General features: G+C 52.0%; 1 pseudogene across 1 annotated transcript in view; it reads right to left on the minus strand.

Moving 5' to 3' along the window:
- LOC147119953 (E3 ubiquitin/ISG15 ligase TRIM25-like) overlaps positions 1 to 19,575 on the minus strand; it is a 78,571-nt pseudogene that overhangs the window by 48,073 nt on the left and 10,923 nt on the right. The window contains exons 3-8 of the transcript XR_015078106.1: positions 17,364 to 17,597; positions 16,663 to 16,837; positions 13,969 to 14,037; positions 11,493 to 11,585; positions 5,509 to 5,577; positions 3,116 to 3,208 (exon numbers count right to left, since the gene is read on the minus strand). The product of XR_015078106.1 is annotated as an E3 ubiquitin/ISG15 ligase TRIM25-like (transcript). The remainder of the gene's footprint in view (positions 1 to 3,115; positions 3,209 to 5,508; positions 5,578 to 11,492; positions 11,586 to 13,968; positions 14,038 to 16,662; positions 16,838 to 17,363; positions 17,598 to 19,575) is intronic.

Raw genomic sequence — 19,575 nt, forward strand, 5'->3', positions numbered from 1 at the left:
TTCACTATTGTTGTTGACTATTGTTGTTGCTGTTGTTGTTGTCGTTCACTCTTGTTTCACTGTTATACCTGACTATGCCTCAGCTGACTCCGCCCTTGGCTACCTGGTATAAGGACGGCTGCACGGCAGCTCGCTGCCATTCGGTCGTCCACTAGAGGCATAGTCCTGATCTGTTTGTAGTTGCATTCAGTAGTTAATAAAAGCCTGTTGTTCTGAACTCTACTCAGCCTTTTATTAGAATCGATAGCGCATCAGTGACCAACTCATCAAACGTGTAATCCACGACCCTCTCAGCATCGTGAATGCTCCACAACCCATCCATCCGCAGCTCCAGCGCCTCAATACGGCTCGTTAGTAGCTGCAGCTGGATGCATTTCTGGCACACGTGGTCGTCAGGGACACTGGCAGCGTCCCTGAATTCCCACATAGAGCAAGAGGAGCATAACACGGGGCTGGGCTCTCCTGGCATGACTTTCCCCTTTAATTAATTTAAATTAATTCAATACCACCAGTTAAAGATATACTCTAGGGCGCTTATTTACCAACTGTCCCCACTACACCACAGAGACCCAAGAAAATAGGAACCGCTGAATTTAAGCTTGTAATGAAAAGGAGAAATACTCACCAACCAATCACTTACCTGCTTCCTGGTGACGTCACACTTGGATTACTTTTTACCTCTCTCCCCTGCTGCTGAATTGGTATGTCTCACTGCTCCCTCGCAGGTCCGATGCTCTGGTCGGGCCTCGCTGAATCAGCCGGTTTTATACCTCGCCTCACTGCTCCCTCGCAGGTCCGATGCTCTGGTCGGGCCTCGCTGAATCAGCCGGTTTTATACCTCGCCTCACTGCTCCCTCGCAGGTCCGATGCTCTGGTCGGGCCTCGCTGAATCAGCCGGTTTTATACCTCGCCTCACTGCTCCCTCGCAGGTCCGATGCTCTGGTCGGGCCTCGCTGAATCAGCCGGTTTTATACCTCGCCTCACTGCTCCCTCGCAGGTCCGATGCTCTGGTCGGGCCTCGCTGAATCAGCCGGTTTTATACCTCGCCTCACTGCTCCCTCGCAGGTCCGATGCTCTGGTCGGGCCTCGCTGAATCAGCCGGTTTTATACCTCGCCTCACTGCTCCCTCGCAGGTCCGATGCTCTGGTTGGGCCTCGCTGAATCAGCCGGTTTTCTACCTCGCCTCACTGCTCCCTCGCAGGTCTGATGCTCTGGTTGTACCTCGCTGAATCAGCCGGTTTTATACCTCGCCTCACTGCTCCCTCGCAGGTCTGATGCTCTGGTCGTACCTTGCTGAATCAGCTGGTTTTATACCTCGCCTCACTGCTCCCTCGCAGGTCCGATGCTCTGGCCGGGCCTCGCTGAATCAGCCGGTTTTATACCTCGCCTCACTGCTCCCTCGCAGGTCCGATGGCTGATTTCCCATCTCTCACCCAGGGATCACTGGACAGTGATCAGGAGCAGGAACCCTGGCTGATTCCCTCTGTTGCTAACCCAGGGATCACTGGACAGTGATCAGGAGCAGGAACCCTGGCTGATTTCCTCTGTCGCTAACCCAGGGGTCACTGGACAGTGATCAGGAGCAGGAACCCCAGCTCATTTCTGCTCTCTAACCCAGGGGTCACTGGACAGTGATCAGGAGCAGGAACCCTGGCTGATTTCCCCCTCTCTCTAACCCAAGGGTCACTGGACAGTGATTGGAGCAGGAACCCTGGCTGATTTCCCCTCTCTCAAACCCAGGCGTTACTGGACAGTGATCAGGAGCAGGAACCCTGGCTGATTTCCTCTGTCGCTAACCCAGGGGTCACTGGACAGTGATCAGGAGCAGGAACCCTGGCTGATTTCCCCTCTCTCTAACCCAGGGGTCACTGGGCAGTGATCAGGAGCAGGAACCCTGGCTGATTTCCTCTCTCTAACCCAGGGATCACTGGACAGTGATCAGGAGCAGGAACCCTGGCTGATTCCCCCTCTCTCTAACCCGGGGTCACTGGACAGTGATCAGGAGCAGGAACCCTGGCTGATTTCCCCTCTCTCTAACCCAGGGGTCACTGGGCAGTGATCAGGAGCAGGAACCCTGGCTGATTTCCCCTCTCTCTAACCCAGGGGTCACTGGACAGTGATCAGGAGCAGGAACCCTGGCTGATTTCCCCGCTCTCTAACCCAGGGGTCACTGGACAGTGATCAGGAGCAGGAACCCTGGCTGATTCCCTCTGTCGCTAACCCAGGGGTCACTGGACAGCGATCAGGAGCAGGAACCCCAGCTCATTTCTGCTCTCTAACCCAGGGGTCACTGGACAGTGATCAGGAGCAGGAACCCTGGCTGATTTCCCCTCTCTCAAACCCAGGCGTTACTGGACAGTGATCAGGAGCAGGAACCCTGGCTGATTTCCTCTGTCGCTAACCCAGGGGTCACTGGACAGTGATCAGGAGCAGGAACCCTGGCTGATTTCCCCTCTCTCTAACCCAGGGGTCACTGGGCAGTGATCAGGAGCAGGAACCCTGGCTGATTTCCTCTCTCTAACCCAGGGATCACTGGACAGTGATCAGGAGCAGGAACCCTGGCTGATTCCCCCTCTCTCTAACCCGGGATCACTGGACAGTGATCAGGAGCAGGAACCCTGGCTGATTGCCCCTCTCTCTAACCCAGGGTCACTGGGCAGTAATCAGGAGCAGGAACCCTGGCTGATTTCCCCTCTCTCTAACCTAGGGGTCACTGGACAGTGATCAGGAGCAGGAACCCTGGCTGATTTCCCCTCTCTCTAACCCAGGGGTCACTGGGCAGTGATCAGGAGCAGGAACCCTGGCTGATTTCCCCGCTCTCTAACCCAGGGGTCACTGGACAGTGATCAGGAGCAGGGACCCTGGCTGATTTTCCATCTCTCTAACCCAGGGGTCACTGGACAGTGATCAGGAGCAGGAACCCTGGCTGATTCCCCCTCTCTAACCCAGGGGTCACGGAGGGTCATTGTACCAGTGACTGAGATGAGCACATCCTCGGGTCGGAACCTTACTCTGGGGCCTCAGTACCACACGGGGCGCGGTTTTACACAAAGACATTCAGGGTGGCACAGATGCTGATTACAACGCCCGCAAAGTGACCCTTCCCCTCACTCACTCTTCTTGGATTGCTTGCCCTCCAGAGGGTTGCTTGTTTGGGATGATTCTGAGTCTTCGGCAGAAGATGCTTCCTTTGGACCATGTGGGTGGCCTATGGAATGTTTTACAGACATTACGATTACGTTGCAATTACCACGATCACGCGGCCGGCATCACCGCCACGCGGCCGGCATCTCGAGGGGTGAACGGGACTTGGTGCGAGTTAGGACACGGGCAGCAGAGCTTTGGATGAGCTGAAGTGTGGGATATATCAGAGTGTTACAGTGAGGGGTGTGGGGTATATCAGTGTTACAGTGAGGGGTGTGGGGTATATCAGTGTTACAGTGAGGGGTGTGGGGTATATCAGTGTGTTACAGTGAGGGGTGGGGTATATCAGTGTTACTGTGAGGAGTGTGGGGTATATCAGAGTGTTACAGTGAGGGGTGTGGGGTATATCAGTGTTACAGTGAGGGGTGTGGGGTATATCAGTGTTACAGTGAGGGGTGTGGGGTATATCAGTGTTACAGTGAGGGGTGTGGGGTATATCAGTGTTACAGTGAGGGGTGTGGGGTATATCAGAGTGTTACAGTGAGGGGTGTGGGGTATATCAGTGTTACAGTGAGGGGTGTGGGGTATATCAGAGTGTTACAGTGAGGGGTGTGGGATATATCAGTGTTACAGTGAGGGGTGTGGGGTATATCAGTGTTACAGTGAGGGGTGTGGGGTATATCAGAGTGTTACAGTGAGGGGTGTGGGGTATATCAGAGTGTTACAGTGAGGGGTGTGGGGTATATCAGTGTTACAGTGAGGGGTATAGCAGTGTTACAGTGAGGGGTGTAGGGTATATCAGTGTTACAGTGAGGGGTGTGGGGTATATCAGTGTTACAGTGAGGGGTGTGGGGTATATCAGTGTTACAGTGAGGGTGTGGGGTATATCAGTGTTACAGTGAGGGGTATATCAGTGTTACAGTGAGGGGTATATCAGTGTTACAGTGAGGGGTGTGGAGTATATCAGTATCACAGTGAGGGGTGTGGGGTATATCAGTGTAACAGTGAGGGGTGTGGGGTATATCAGAGTGTTACAGTGAGGGGTGTGGGGTATATCAGTGTTACAGTGAGGGGTGTGGGGTATATCAGTGTTACAGTCAGGGGTGTGGGGTATATCAGTGTTACAGTGAGGGGTGTGGGGTATATCAGTGTTACAGTGAGGGGTGTAGGGTATATATCAGTGTTACAGTGAGGGTGTGGGGTATATCAGTGTTACAGTGAGGGGTATATCAGTGTTACAGTGAGGGGTGTGGGGTATATCAGTGTTACAGTGAGGGGTGTGGGGTATATCAGTATCACAGTGAGGGGTGTGGGTATATCAGTGTTACAGTGAGGGGTGTGGGGTATATATCAGTGTTACAGTGAGGGTGTGGGGTATATCAGTGTTACAGTGAGGGGTGTGGGGTATATCAGTGTTACAGTGAGGGGTGTGGGGTATATCAGAGTGTTACAGTGAGGGGTGTGGGGTATATCAGTGTTACAGTGAGGGGTGTGGGGTATATCAGTGTTACAGTGAGGGGTGTGGGGTATATCAGAGTGTTACAGTGAGGGGTGTGGGGTATATCAGTGTTACAGTGAGGGGTGTAGGGTATATCAGAGTGTTACAGTGAGGGGTGTGGGGTATATCAGTGTTACAGTGAGGGGTGTGGGTATATCAGTGTTACAGTGAGGGGTATATCAGTGTTACAGTGAGGGGTGTGGGGTATATCAGTGTTACAGTGAGGGGTGTGGGGTATATATCAGTGTTACAGTGAGGGGTGTGGGGTATATATCAGTGTTACAGTGAGGGTGTGGGGTATATCAGTGTTACAGTGAGGGGTGTGGGGTATATATCAGTGTTACAGTGAGGGGTGTGGGGTATATATCAGTGTTACAGTGAGGGTGTGGGGTATATCAGTGTTACAGTGAGGGGTGTGGGGTATATATCAGTGTTACAGTGAGGGTGTGGGGTATATCAGTGTTCCAGTGAGGGGTGTGGGGTATATCAGAGTGTTACAGTGAGGGGTGTGGGGTATATCAGTGTTACAGTGAGGGGTGTGGGGTATATCAGAGTGTTACAGTGAGGGGTGTGGGGTATATCAGTGTTACAGTGAGGGGTGTGGGGTATATATCAGAGTGTTACAGTGAGGGGTGTGGGGTATATATCAGTGTTACAGTGAGGGGTGTGGGGTATATCAGAGTGTTACAGTGAGGGGTGTGGGGTATATCAGTGTTACGGTGAGGGGTGTGGGGTATATCAGTGTTACAGTGAGGGGTGTGGGGTATGTCAGTGTTACAGTGAGGGGTGTGGGGTATATCAGTGTTACAGTGAGGGGTGTGGGGTTTATCAGTGTTCCAGTGAGGGGTGTGGGGTATATCACTCACGTGCGCCCTCGCCCTGGTCTGGAGCGGATCCTGGGCCTTGATTGGCTGATGGCCTAGGCTTGGCTTTCTCTGTGGGACGAGAGAGAGAATTAAACTCTGGCACAGTGTGAGACAGATAGTGCTACTCCAGCCCTCCCCTCCATCTCGCACTCTCACCCTTTCCACTTTTCCCTCCCTCAGACTCTCACACTCTGTCTCACTCTCCCTCAGGGGTCACTGGACAGTGGTCAGGAGCAGGAACCCTGGCTGATTTACCCTCTCTATAACACAGGTGTCACTTACTTACCAAATACATACTTGGCGATAGCAAAATACTGCAGATGTTGGAAATCCGAAATAACAACAGAAAATGCTGGAAAAACTCAGCAGGTCAGGCAACATCCGTGGAGAGAAATTTGAGTTGACGTTTCGGGTTTGACCCTTCTTCAAAACTGGAGAGAAAAGGAACTAGATCGAAGGCAGGGCTGCGATCGGACAAAAGAATAAAAGAACCAAAAGAAGTAAAAGAGATTAGAAGCTAGACGAGATGGTAATATGCTGGGATTAGGTGTAAAGTGTACTGGCAGGGCAAAAGATAGCTGCCAGGTGTGAGAGAGAAACAAAAGGAAAGGGGGGGGGGGGGGGAGGAAAGGAGTGGAAAAATATAAGTAAAAATGAAATAGGGGCCGAGGTTATGATCTGAAATTGTTGAACTCGATATTGAGACCGGAAGGCTGCAGAGTGCCTAATCGGAAGATGAGGTGCTGTTCCTCGAGTTTACGTTGAGCTTCCGTGGAACAGTACAAGAGGCCAAGGACGGTGAGGTCCGAGTGGGAATGGAGCGGTGAATTGAAATGACAGGCGACCGGAAGCTCGGGGTCACCCTTACGGACTGAACGGAGGTGTTCCGCAAAGCGGTCACCCAATCTGCGTTTGGTCTCCCCAATGTAGAGGAGACCGCATCGTGAGCAGCGAATACAGTATACTAGATTGCGAGAAGTACAAGTAAATCGCTGTTTCACCTGGAAGGGGTGTTTGGGGCCCTGGACAGTGGGGAGGGGGGAGGTATAGGGGCAGGTGTTACACCTCCTCCGCTTGCACGGGAAGGTGCCAGGTGAAGGGGAAGGGCTGTTTGGGGTGATAGAGGAGTGGACTAGGGTGTCTCGGAGAGAGCGGTCCCTGCGGAATGCTGAAAGGGGAGGGGAGGGGAAGATACGTTTGGTGGTGGGATCACTTTGGAGGTAGCGGAAATGCCGGAGGATGATCCGGAGGATGATCCGTTGAATGTGGAGGCTGGTGGGGTGAAAGGTGAGGACAAGGGGAACCCTATCGTGGTTCCGGGAGGGAGGGGCAGGGGTGAGGGCAGAGGTGCGGGAGATAGAACTGACACGGTCGAGGCAGTGTCAACCACGGTAGAGGGGAATCCTCGGTTGCGGAAAAAGGAAGACATGTCTGAAGCACTGGTGTGGAAGGTGGCATCGTCAGAGCAGATACGGCGGAGGCGGAGAAACTGGGAGAATGGAATAGAGTCCTTACAGGAGGCGGGGTGGGAGGAAGTGTAGTCCAGGTAGCTGTGGGAGTCAGTGGGCTTGTAGTAAATATTGGTCGATAACCTATCCCCAGAGATGGAGACGGAGAAGTCGAGGAAGGGAAGGGAAGAGTCAGAGATGGACCATGTGAAGGTGAGGGAAGGGTGGAAATTGGAGGCAAAGTGAATGAAATTGTCAAGTTCGGGGCGAGAGCAGGAAACGGCACCGATACAGTCATCAATGTATCGGAAAAAGAGGTGAGGGAGGGGACCAGAGTAGGACTGGAACAAAGATTGTTCCACATAGCCCACGAAAAGGCAGGCATAGCCAGGACCCATGCGGGTACCCATAGCAACACCTTTGATTTGGAGGAAATGAGTGGAGTTAAAGGGGAAGTTGTTCAATGTGAGAACAAGTTCAGCCAGGCGGAGGAGGGTCGTGGTGGATGGGGACTGGACGGGCCTCTGTTCAAGGAAGAAGCGGAGCGCCCTCAGGCCATCCGGGTGGGGGATGGAGGTGTAGAGGGATTGTACGTCCATGGTGAAAAGGAAGCGGTTGGGGCCAGGAAACTGTTAAAGTGGCGGAGGGCATCCGAAGAGTCGCGGATGTAGGTGGGAAGAGACTGGACAAGGGGAGAAAAGATAGAGTCAAGATAGGAAGAGATAAGTTCCGTAGGGCAAGAACAGGCTGAAACGATGGGTCTACCAGGGCAGTCCTGTTTGTGGATCTTGGGAAGGAGGTAGAAGCGGGCTGTGCGGGGTTGGGGAACTATGAGGTTGGTGGCAGCGGGGGGAAGATCTCCAGAGGAGATGAGGTCAGTGACAGTCTTGGAAACGGTGGTTTGATGTTCGGTAGTGGGGTCATGGTCCAGGTGGAGGTAGGAGGAGGTGTCGGAGAGTTGGCGTTCAGCTTCCGCTAGGTAGAGGTCAGTACGCCAAACAACAACAGCACCACCCTTGTCAGCGGGTTTAATGACAATGTCAGGGTTGGATCTAAGAGAATGGAGTGCTGCAAGTTCAGAGGGAGGTAGGTTGGAGTGAGTGAGGGGAGCAGAGAAATGGAGACGGCCGATGTCACGTCGGCAGTTAGCGATGAAAAGATCTAGAGAGGGTAAGAGGCCAGGGGGAGGGGTCCAGGTAGAACGGGAATTCTGCAAGCGGGAGAAAGGGTCAGTTGTGCGGGGGGACGCAAATAAACTCCCAGAGATGCCGGGGAACATAGGGTCTAACGAGAGGGAGGAACTGAAAGAAATCAGTATATGTAGGGAAATGGTGTTAGGGAAATTGATGGGATTGAAGGCCAATAAATCCCCAGGGCCTGATAATCTACATCCTAGGGTACTTAAGGAAGTGGCCCTAGAAATAGTAGATGCATTGCTGGTCATCTTCCAAAATTCTATAGACTCTGGAACAGTTCCCATGGATTGGAGGGTAGCTAATGTAACCCCACTATTGAAAAAAGGTGCTAGAGAAAAAACGGGGAATTATAGACCGGTAAGCCTGACATCGGTAGTGGGGAAAATGCTAGAGTCCATTATAAAAGATGTAATAGCAGAGCACTTGGAAAACAGTGACAGGATCAGATAAAGTCAACATGGATTTACAAAAGGTAAATCATGCTTGACTAATCTACTGGAATTTTTTGAGGATGTAACTGGTAGAATAGATGAGGGAGAACCAGTGGATGTGGTGTATTTGGACTTTCAGAAGGCTTTCGATAAGGTCCCGCATAAGAGACTAGCGTGCAAAGCTAAAGCACATGGGATTGGGGGTAAGATACTGACTTGGATAGAAAACTGGTTGGCAGACAGGAAGCAAAGAGTTGGAATAAACGGATCTTTTTCTGAGTGGAAGGCAGTAACTTGTGGGGTACCGCAGGGATCGGTGCTAGGACCCCAGTTATTCACAATATATATTAATGATCTAGACGAGGGAACTAGATGTAATATCTCCAAGTTTGCAGATGACACAAAGCTGGGTGGGCTGTGAGGAGGATGCAGAGAAACTCCAGTACGATTTGGACAGGTTGGGCAGATGCATGGCAGATGCAGTATAATGTGGATAAATGCGAGGTTATCCACTTTGGTGGCAAAATCAGGAAGGTAGATTATTATCTGAACGACAATAGATTGGGAAAGGGGGAAGTGCAATGAGACCTGGGTGTCCTTGTGCACCAGTCGCTGAAGGTAAGCATGCAGGTGTAGCAGGCGGTTAATGCGGCAAATGGTATGCTGGCCTTCATAGCGAGAGGATTAGAGTACAGGAACAAGGATGTCTTGCTGCAGTTGTACAGGGCCTTGGTGAGACCACACCTTGAGTATTGTGTGCAGTTTTGGTCGCCTTATCTGAGGAAGGATGTTCTTGCCATAGAGGGAGTGCAGCGAAGATTCACCAGACTGATACCTGGGATGGCAGGAATGACGTATGAGGAGAGATTGGATCGATTAGGCTTATATTCGCTAGAGTTTAGAAGAATGAGAGGGGATCTCACTGAAACTTGTAAAATTCTAACAGGACTAGGCAGACTAGATGCAGGAAGGATGTTCCCGATGGCGGGGGAGTCCAGAACCAGGGGTCACAGTCTAAAGATAAGGGGTAAGCCATTTAGGACAGAGATGTGGAGGAATTTCTTCACCCAGAGAGTGGTGAACCTGTGGAATTCTCTGCCACAGAAGGCAGTTGAGGCCAATTCATTAAATATATTCAAGAAGGAGTTAGATATATTTCTTAAGGCTAAGGAGATCAAGGGATATGGGGAGAAAGCAGGGACAGGGTACTGAATTTGGATGATCAGCCATGATCGCATTGAATGGTGGAGCAGGCTCGAGGGCCGAATGGCCTACTGCTCCTGTCTTCTATGTTTCTATGATCAGGAGCAGGAACCCTGGCTGATTTCCCCTCTCTCTAACCCAGGGGTCACTGGACAGTGATCAGGAGCAGGAACCCTGGCTGATTTCCCCTCTCTCTAACCCAGGGTCACTGGACAATGATCAGGAGCAGGAACCTGGCTGATTTCCCCTCTCTGTAACCCAGGGGTCACTGGACAGTGATCAGGAGCAGGAACCCTGGCTGATTTCCCCTCTCTCTAACCCAGGGGTCACTGGACAGTGATCAGGCGCAGGAACCCTGGCTGATTTCCCCTCTCTCTAACCCAGGGGTCACTGGGCAGTGATCAGGAGCAGGAACCCTGGCTGATTTCCTCTCTCTCTAACCCAGGGTCACTGAACAGTGATCAGGAGCAGGAACCCTGGCTGATTTCCTCTCTCTCTAACCCAGGGGTCACTGGGCAGTGATCAGGAGCAGGAACCCTGGCTGATTTCCCCTCTCTCTAACCCAGGGGTCACTGGGCAGTGATCAGGAGCAGGAACCCTGGCTGATTTCCTCTCTCTCTAACCCAGGGGTCACTGAACAGTGATCAGGAGCAGGAACCCTGGCTGATTTCCTCTCTCCCTAACCCAGGGGTCACTGGGCAGTGATCAGGAGCAGGAACCCTGGCTGATTCCCCCTCTCTAACCCAGGGGTCACTGGACAGTGATCAGGAGCAGGAACCCTGGCTGATTTCCTCTCTCTCTAACCCAGGGGTCACTGGACAGTGATCAGGAGCAGGAACCCTGGCTGATTTCCTCTCTCTAACCCAGGGGTCACTGGGCAGTGATCAGGAGCAGGAACCCTGGCTGATTTCCTCTCTCTCTAACCCAGGGGTCACTGGGCAGTGATCAGGAGCAGGAACCCTGGCTGATTTCCTCTCTCTCTAACCCAGGGGTCACTGGACAGTGATCAGGAGCAGGAACCCTGGCTGATTTCCTCTCTCTCTAACCCAGGGGTCACTGGACAGTGATCAGGAGCAGGAACCCTGGCTGATTTCCACTCTCTCTAACCCAGGGGTCACTGGGCAGTGATCAGGAGCAGGGACCCTGGCTCATTTCCCATCTCTCTCTAACCCAGGGTCACTGGACAGTGATCAGGAGCAGGAACCCTGGCTGATTTCCCCTCTCTCTAACCCAGGGGTCACTGGACAGTGATCAGGAGCAGGGACCCTGGCTCATTTCCCATCTCTCTCTAACCCAGGGTCACTGGACAGTGATCAGGAGCAGGAACCCTGGCTGATTTCCCCTCTCTCTAACCCAGGGGTCACTGGGCAGTGATCAGGAGCAGGAACCCTGGCTCATTTCCCATCTCTCTCTAACCCAGGGGTCACTGGGCAGTGATCAGGAGCAGGAACCCTGGCTGATTTCCCCTCTCTCTAACCCAGGGGTCACTGGACAGTGATCAGGAGCAGGAACCCTGGCTGATTCCCCCTCTCTAACCCAGGGGTCACGGAGGGTCATTGTACCAGTGACTGAGATGAGCACATCCTCGGGTCGGAACCTTACTCTGGGGCCTCAGTACCACACGGGGCGCAGTTTTACACAAAGACATTCAGGGTGGCACAGATGCTGATTACAACGCCCGCAAAGTGACCCTTCCCCTCACTCACTCTTCTTGGATTGCTTGCCCTCCAGAGGGTTGCTTGTTTGGGATGATTCCGAGTCTTCAGCAGAAGATGCTTCCTTTGGACCATGTGGGTGGCCTATGGAATGTTTTACAGACATTACAATCACGTTGCAATTACCACGATCACACATCCGGCATCACCGCCACGCGGCTGGCATCTCGAGGGGTGAACGGGACTTGGTGCGAGTTAGGACACGGGCAGCAGAGTTTTGGATGAGCTGAAGTGTGGGATATATCAGTGTTACAGTGAGGGGTGTGGGGTATATCAGTGTTACAGTGAGGGGTGTGGGGTATATCAGTGTTACAGTGAGGGGTGTGGGGTATATCAGTGTTACAGTGAGGGGTGTGGGGTATATCAGTGTTACAGTGAGGGGTGTGGGGTATATCAGTGTTACAGTGAGGGGTGTGGGGTATATCAGTGTTACAGTGAGGGGTGTGGGGTATATCAGTGTTACAGTGAGGGTGTGGGGTATATCAGTGTTACAGTGAGGGGTGTGGGGTATATCAGGGTGTTACAGTGAGGGGTGTGGGGTATATCAGTGTGTTACAGTGAGGGGTGTGGGGTATATCAGAGTGTTACAGTGAGCGGTGTGGGGTATATCAGTGTTACAGTGAGGGGTGTGGGGTATATCAGTGTTACAGTGAGGGGTGTGGGGTATATCAGTGTGTTACAGTGAGGGGTGTGGGTATATCATGTTACAGTGAGGGGTGTGGAGTATATCAGAGTGTTACAGTGAGGGGTGTGGGGTATATCAGTGTGTTACAGTGAGGGGTGTGGGGTATATCAGTGTTACAGTGAGGGGAGTGGGGTATAACAGTGTTACAGTGAGGGGTGTGGGGTGTATCAGTGTTACAGTGAGGGTGTGGGGTATATCAGTGTTACAGTGAGGGGTGTGGGTATATCAGAGTGTTACAGTGAGAGGTGTGGGGTATATCAGTATCACAGTGAGGGGTGTGGGGTATATTAGAATGTTACAGTGAGGGGTGTGGGGTATATCAGAGTGTTACAGTGAGGGGTGTGGGGTATATCAGAGTGTTACAGTGAGGGGTGTGGGGTACAAAGGGATCTGGGGGTCCTGGTGCATGAAACTCAAAAGGTTAGTATGCAGGTGCAGCAAGTGATTAAGAAGGCCAATGGAATGTTGGCTTTCATTGCTAGGGGGATAGAATATAAAAATAGTGAGGTATTGCTTCAGTTGTACAAGGTATTGGTGAGAACGCACCTGGAATACTGCGTACAGTTTTGGTGTCCATACTTAAGAAAGGACATACTTGCTCTCGAGTCAGTACAAAGAAGGTTCACTCGGTTAATCCCGGGGATGAGGGGATGGACATATGAGGAGAGGTTGAGTAGATTGGGACTCTACTCATTGGAGTTCAGAAGAATGAGAGGCGATCTTATTGAAACATATAAGATTGTGAAGGGGTTGGATCGGGTGGATGCGGGGAGGATGTTCCCGATGATGGGTGAAACTAGAACTAGGGGGCATAGTCTTAGAATAAGGGGCTGCTCTTTCAAAACTGAGATGAGGAGGAACTACTTCACTCAGAGGGTGGTAGGTCCATGGAATATGCTGTCCCAAAAAGCTGTAGAAGCTACATCATTACATAAATTTAAAACAGAAATAGACAGTTTCCTAGAAGTAAAGGGAATTAGGGTTACGGGGAGCGAGCAGGAATTTGGACATGAGTCTAGGTTCGGATCGGTCATGGCCCTGTGGGTAGCAGAGCGGGCCCAGGGGCCGTGTAGCCTGATCCTGCTCCTATTTCGTGTGTCTAATTCTGTTAGATTCAGGAGATGGTTCTGTGATAGTGGATTGGCGGTTAGGATCAGATCAGCCATGATCTTATTGAATGGCGGAGCAGGCTCAAGGGGCCGATTGGCCTACTCCTGCTCCTATTTCTTATGTTCTTATATCAGAGTTACAGTGAGAGGTGTGGGGTATATCAGTATTACAGTGAGGGTGTGGGGTATATCAGTGTTACAGTGAGAGGTGTGGGGTATATCAGTGTTACAGTGAGGGGTGTGGGTATATCAGTGTTACAGTGAGGGGTGTGGGGTATATCAGTGTTACAGTGAGAGGTGTGGGGTATATCAGTGTTACAGTGAGGGTGTGGGGTATATCAGTGTTACAGTGCGGGGTGTGGGGTATATCAGTGTTACAGTGAGAGGTGTGGGGTATATCAGTGTTACAGTGAGGGGTGTGGGTATATCAGTGTTACAGTGAGGGCTGTGGGGTATATCAGTGTTACAGTGAGGGCTGTGGGGTATATCAGCGTTACAGTGAGGGCTGTGGGGTATATCAGTGTTACAGTGAGGGCTGTGGGGTATATCAGTGTTACAGTGAGGGGTGGGGTATGTCAGTGTTACAGTGAGGGGTGTGGGGTATATCAGTGTTAAAGTGAGGGGTGTGGGGTATATCAGTGTTAAAGTGAGGGGTGTGGGGTATATCACTCACGTGCGCCCTCTCCCTGGTCTGGAGCAGATCCTTGGCGTTGATTGGCTGATGGCCTAGGCTTGGCTTTCTCTGTGGGACGAGGGAGAGAATTAAACTCTGGCACAGTGTGAGACAGATAGTGCTACTCCAGCCCTCCCTCCATCTCGCACTCTCACACTTTCCGCTTCTCCCTCCCTCAGACTCTCACACTCTGTCTCACTCTCCCTCAGGGGTCACTGGACAGTGATCAGGAGCAGGAACCCTGGCTGATTTCCCCTCTCTCTAACCCAGGGGTCACTGGGCAGTGATCAGGAGCAGGAACCCTGGTTGATTTCCCCTCTCTCTAACCCAGGGGTCACTGGACAGTGATCAGGAGCAGGAACCCTGGCTGATTTCCCCTCTCTCTAACCCAGGGGTCACTGGACAGTGATCGGGAGCAGGAACCCTGGCTGATTTCCCCTCTCTCTAACCCAGGGGTCACTGGACAGTGATCAGGAGCAGGAACCCTGGCTGATTTCACCTCTCTCTAACCCAGGGGTCACTGGGCAGTGATCAGGAGCAGGAACCCTGGCTGATTTCCCCTCTCTCTAACCCAGGGGTCACTGGGCAGTGATCAGGAGCAGGAACCCTGGCTGATTTCACCTCTCTCTAACCCAGGGGTCACTGGGCAGTGATCAGGAGCAGGAACCCTGGCTGATTTCACCTCTCTCTAACCCAGGGGTCACTGGGCAGTGATCAGGAGCAGGAACCCGGGCTGATTTCCCCTCTCTCTCTGACCCAGGGGTCACTGGGCAGTGATCAGGAGCAGGAACCCGGGCTGATTTCCCCCTCTCTCTCTAACCCAGGGGTCCATGGACAGTGATCAGGAGCAGGAACCCTGGCTGATTCCACCTGCATCGCAGGGATACTATTGTAACTGTAGTCCTCGACCACCTAACGCAGCTCGCAGACCCTGGGGCCATCCCAGTGTGTATTGAATCTACTCGAATCATTCTCTCTCTCCGATAAAACAACAACTTGCATTTGTGCAGCACCTTTAATGTAGTAAAATGTCCCAAGGCGCTTCACAGGAGCGATGATCAAACAAAATTTAACACCGAGCCACATAAGGAGATATTAGGGCAGGTGACCAAACGTTTGGTCAAATAGGGAGGTTTTAAGGAGCGTCTTAAAGGAGGAGAGAGAGGCGGAGAGGTTTAGGGAGGGAATTCCAGAGCTTAGGGCCCAGGCAGCTGAAGGCACGGCCACCAATGGTGGAGCGATTAAAATCGGGGATGGTCAAGAGGCCAGAATTGGAGGAGCGCAGAGATCTCGGAGGGCTGTGGGGCTGGAGGAGATTAGAGATGGGGAGAAGCGAGGACATGGAGGGATTTGGAAACAAGGATGGGAATTTTAAAATCTAAGCATTGCTGGACCGGGAGCCAATGTAGGTCAGCGAGCACGGGGTGATGGGTGAACGGGACTGGGTGTGAGTTAGGACACGGGGCAGTGAGCACAGGGGGTGATGGGTGAACGGGACTGGGTGTGAGTTAGGACACGGGGCAGTGAGCACAGGGGGTGATGGGTGAACGGGACTTGGTGTGAGTTAGGACACGGGGCAGTGAGCACAGGGGGTGATGGGTGAACGGGACTGGGTGTGAGTTAGGACACGGGGCAGTGAGCACAGGGGGTGATGGGCGAATGGGACTGGGTGCGAGTTAGGACACGGGGCAGTGAGCACAGGGGGTGAGGGGTGAACGGGACTGGGTGTGAGTTAGGACACGGGGCAGTGAGCACGGGGTGATGGGTGAACGGGACTGGGTGTGAGTTAGGACACGGGTCAGTGAGCACAGGGGGTGATGGGTGAACGGGACTCGGTGCGAGTTAGGACATGGGGCAGTGAGCACAGGGGGTGATGGGTGAACGGGACTGGGTGTGAGTTAGGACACGGGGCAGTGAGCACAGGGGGTGATGGGTGAACGGGACTGGGTGTGAGTTAGGACAAGGGGCAGTGAGCACAGGGGGTGATGGGTGAACGGGACTCGGTGCGAGTTAGGACACGGGGCAGTGAGCACAGGGGGTGATGGGTGAACGGGACTGGGTGTGAGTTAGGACACGGGGCAGTGAGCACAGGGGGTGATGGGTGAACGGGACTGGGTGTGAGTTAGGACACGGGGCAGTGAGCACAGGGGGTGAGGGGTGAACGGGACTGGGTGTGAGTTAGGACACGGGGCAGTGAGCACAGGGGGTGATGGGTGAACGGGACTGGGTGCGAGTTAGGACACGGGGCAGTGAGCACAGGGGGTGATGGGTGAACGGGACTGGGTGCGAGTTAGGACACGGGGCAGTGAGCACAGGGGGTGATGGGTGAACGGGACTGGGTGTGAGTTAGGACATGGGGCAGTGAGCACAGCGGGTGATGGGTGAACGGGACTGGGTGTGAGTTAGGACACGGGGCAGTGAGCACAGGGGGTGATGGGTGAACGGGACTGGGTGTGAGTTAGGACACGGGGCAGTGAGCACAGGGGGTGATGGGTGAACGGGACTGGGTGTGAGTTAGGACACGGGGCAGTGAGCACAGAGGGTGATGGGTGAACGGGACTGGGTGTGAGTTGGGACACAGGCAGCCGAGTTTTGGATGAGCTGAAGTTTAGGGAGGGTGGGAGGTGGGACCTAACTATGGACAGACAGTGGTTCTGGAGCTACTGGTCTGATCCAGGAGTCTCTCTCACTCACCCGCCTGCTGCAGTTGCTGCACTCTCTGCTCCAGTGAAAACTTCAGCTTCTGTCCCAGATTGTGTTTCAGTGCAGAAACCGCTTTCCCAACAAACTCCAACTTCCTGGCATCCAGTACGATTTGTTTGGGGGGTGCGAGAGTGTCCAACGAGATTACAGGAAGCTCAGCAACATTCTGAAACCAAAATACCAGCAGTGACCCGTAAAGCAGAATTCACCAGCGGAAGATTCGCTGGCAGATGATTGGCCACTAACTCTCGCTGGAAACGCAGCTGGAATTAGTTCAACCAATTTTCAAAGTACCGTCAATGAATTGTTAAACCGTTCGCTGAGGGAGCTCACAGTCGATGCCCAATAGCCAGGCAGGATCACGGGGTCCCTGGTGCATTTCCTGCAGGATAACACGGCCCGTCATGTTACATCTCCCGAGAGATTGACCGATCAGTGCAATATGTGGTATTTATTTTCCCACTGTTTATTCTGCAGGAAGCCAGTCACAGTCACTTCCCGCAGCACCCTAGAGACTGCTGACTAACTTCTTTTAAAGTCCTTTCAGAGGAGCTGTGTGTCTTGTCCCCACTTCCCCACCGAGCTCCTGCCCCTTGTAACACAGTGATCACTGAGCCTCTGCCACAATGCCTGACAGGAGATGAAGCGATATTAGAAATTGGATCAATATTACACTATAAAGCAAGCCCTACCTTCCAGAAGACCATACCCCCAGTGTGGGACAGCACCGAGTTCAGCTGTTCCTTGTATTCCTTCAGCTGTTCGAGCTGTGCGGTGATCTGATCCAGAACACCCATGATCTCGTCGCTCGCTTTGCTCTGTTCCTCTTCAATCAGTTTGGCTGCAGTTTTCTCCTCTTCCTCAATCATAGTTTTCATATCGTTGAATTCACAGGAAATTGAAGATTTCTGCTTCACTGATGAATCCTGAGACGGTGGAAGGAGATCGACAGTAAATTTCAGAAAAAGTCTCGAAGTTTAACTTGAAATTGGCAGAAGCGACGCAGCTCTCTCAGAACCGAAACCAGCAAAACCCCGCACCCCACCAAAAATCACCGTAAACATCAGCCCGCCACCCAGAATCACCGTAAACACCCGCCCCTCCGCCCAGAATCACCGTAAACACCCGCCCCTCCGCCCGGAATCACCTAAACACCCACCCCTCCACCTAGTCACCGTAAATACCCACCACTCCGCCCGGAATCACCGTAAACACCCGCCCCCCCCATCCAGTCACCATAAACACCCACCCCTCCGCCCGGAATCGCCATAAACACCCGCCCCTCCACCCAGTGTCATCGTAAACACCCGCCCCTCCACCCAGAATCACAGAAAACACCCGCTCGCCACCCAGAATCACCATAAACACCCACCCCTCAGCCAAGAATCACCGAAAACACCCGCTCGCCACCCAGAATCGCCAAAAACACCCGCTCCTCCACCCAGAATCACCGAAAACACCCGCTCGCCACCCAGAATCACCAAAAACACCCACCCTTCCACCCAGTCACCCACCACGATCAAAATTCCCCTAATGCACTTTGATACCGTGTACCCCCTTACACTGACCCTAATACCCGAGAAACCCCCTTACACTGACCCTAATACCCGGGATACCCCCTTACACTGACCCGAATACCCGGGATACCCCCTTACAATACAAATCGCTTTATTGGCATGATAAGGTACATCTTATGTTGCCAAAGCATCAAGATACATTTATGGTTGAACACATAAACGCGGTTCCATTCATACAGTGTATAAACAGGTATATCCCTGAGTTTATAAATATACAATATACTCTTGTCTTAGTTTACTGGTTGTCCCTCTGTTCATGGCAAGCTGTAACATAGTGTGCCGCCAGTGTTACACAGCTTCTCTCCTCCCCCAGTAGGAATGGGAGTTTTTGGTTGTCAGTCAGATTTCTGAATTCAGGGCATATTTGTGAGAATTTTTGGTAGAAATTCTCTGATGCCCTGATATTTTCCACAGGCTGTGAGGAAGTGCATCTCTGTCTCAACTACTCCCTGACTGCAGTGAGAGCATATCCTGTCTTCTCTTGGCAGCCTGGTCTGCCTGTGTCTGCCTTTTTCGATCGCTAGGCTATGTTCGCTAAGTCTGTACCTTGTCAAGGTTCTTCTCAGTTTGTTATCCTTTACCATGGTCAGGTAATCAGCTATGTTGTATTGTCTGTTTAGGGCCAAGTAGCAATTGAGTTTGCTTTGGGTTTTTGTTGTTTCTGCCCAATATGACAGATATTTTTCCTTTTGCTTAGCGACGATTGTGTTGGGTCGAATTCTTTGTGTTACCCTGTCACAGTCCCAGGACTGGTTATTGTTAGTATTGTTATTAGTTACTTTATTGAGTCCCAGGACTAGTTGACTGAGGGTATTCTTCTTTATGGTCAGCTCTTGGCATTTCAGGGCGTCGTAGTGATAGCATTGGGGATTGCTCATTTGTAGGTGTTTCCAAAATTTGGTGGCTCTTTTTTGGATAGTGATTATTAATGGGTATTGGCCTAGTTCCGCCCTGCATGCGTTGTTTACTGTTTTCCTTTGAGTCCGGAGGATACTTTTACAGAATTCCGCATGTAGGATCTCAATTGGGTGTTTGTCCCATTTTGCAAAATCTTGTTGTGTTAGTGGTCCCCAGACCTCACTGCCATAGAGTGCAATTGGTTCAATTACTGATTTGAAAATTTTGAGCCAAATGCTAATTGGGATTTCTATTTGGATTGATTTTTTGATGGCATAGAAAGCCCTTCTTGCTTTCTCTTTCAGTTCATTCACAGCCAGTTTGAAGTTTCCCGTAGAACTGATTTTTAAGCCCAAGTATGTGTAGTGAGTGGTTTGTTCAATTTTGGTTGTTCCTACTGTGAAATTTATTGTGGGTCCATGTTATTTGG

The sequence above is a fragment of the Somniosus microcephalus genome, chromosome 4 (assembly GCF_052327205.1).
Source record: "Somniosus microcephalus isolate GS21.2 chromosome 4, FLI_Smic_1.0, whole genome shotgun sequence".
NCBI classification, from domain to species: Eukaryota; Metazoa; Chordata; class Chondrichthyes; order Squaliformes; family Somniosidae; genus Somniosus; species Somniosus microcephalus.